Genomic DNA, 1,320 nt, shown 5'->3' on the forward strand with positions numbered 1-1,320 from the left:
TCAATTTAATACTTTTCAAACAGAAAAAGGTATGGCTGCTAAATACACCAGAATTGTCCAGTTTAGGCAGCACCATCTCTCTGTGAGGAGGAAGCCGAAGAGAATGTTGCTGGTGAAGACCCGGAAGAGGAGGAGAACGGCAGCGGTGCCTGGGCTGCAGCCAGACGTCCCGCAGTGAAGCCCAACTTGTCAATGTTGCTCTGGGGGTCCTGATTGAGAACTGAAACCTGGAAAAGGCCTTGGAGCAGCTGCCCTGGCAGGCACTGATCAGCCAGAGCTGTCCCCCACCTGCTCGGAGGGGCCGGCTTCTCCCGAGAGAAGTGAGGGTGAGGACAGTGGGGAAGCAGCCCTCCCCGCAGGCCTGGGTGGCCTCACGGGTCTGCAGGCTTGGAGGAAGACCTGGATGTGTTCAAGTACAGGGAGATAGTCTTCAGCTGAGGGACAGGTTCCCAGGACGTTAGGACGGGGCTTTGGCTCGCCTGGGGACTGCTCCCAGCTCCATACCCTTGGGCTTGCAGCCAGAAGCCCAGGACACTCAGCCTTGGGAAGTGAGGCATTCGAATGAACTGCCATTAGAATTCCCCTCTGCCTTGTCCTCCCCGGGCACAGGGGTCTGCAATCCCCATGTCTGTGTATTCAGTGACCAGGCTCCAGGGAAAATGAGGTCGCAGTTTCAGACGTACTGGCATCAAGGAATCAAATTTAATACCTTTGAAACAGAAAAAGGTATGGCTGCTAAATACACCAGAATTAGGTCCAGCAGCCTTAGGGGAACTTCAGAGACTCCCTCTGAGATCTCTCCTGTGCCTTTGGGAGTGGTGTCTTGGGGAGGGAGGGGGAAGGGAGAAGCTTGCTAACCAGGGCCCCGGGGACACTGAGGTGCCCTTAGTGTTCCCCATTTGTCACCATGAACCTTCCCGGGGTCTCAGTTTGGCCTTTGACCAATCATCCTGGAAATCTGGCCCTGGGACAGTTTCTACCATCAAACAGGCCTCTTCTCCTGAGCTGCCCCCTTCCTTCTACTTGGTGGCTTTGGCCTTGATCCCTGGCCACTCTGAAAGTGCATATGGGACAGGCTCCCAAAGTGGACGCTAAGGACAACAGGTCAGGGCAGAGCCCACATTGCCTCTGTATTCAGTGTGGCTTTTGGCAGGCAGAGTGAGGCGACCATTGCTATACAGCTTTTCAATATACAGTGCTGAAAAGTACAATTCCCCATGCAGAAGTGGTGCTTGTATCCTTTCTAGGTCTAGCTTGAGCAGTGAAGGGATGCAGCATTTGTGGAACCATTCAGTCCTGTTCACCCTCCCTGCCCCGCCC

Source organism: Myotis brandtii, unplaced genomic scaffold (assembly GCF_000412655.1).
Source record: "Myotis brandtii unplaced genomic scaffold, ASM41265v1 scaffold82, whole genome shotgun sequence".
NCBI lineage: Eukaryota > Metazoa > Chordata > Mammalia > Chiroptera > Vespertilionidae > Myotis > Myotis brandtii.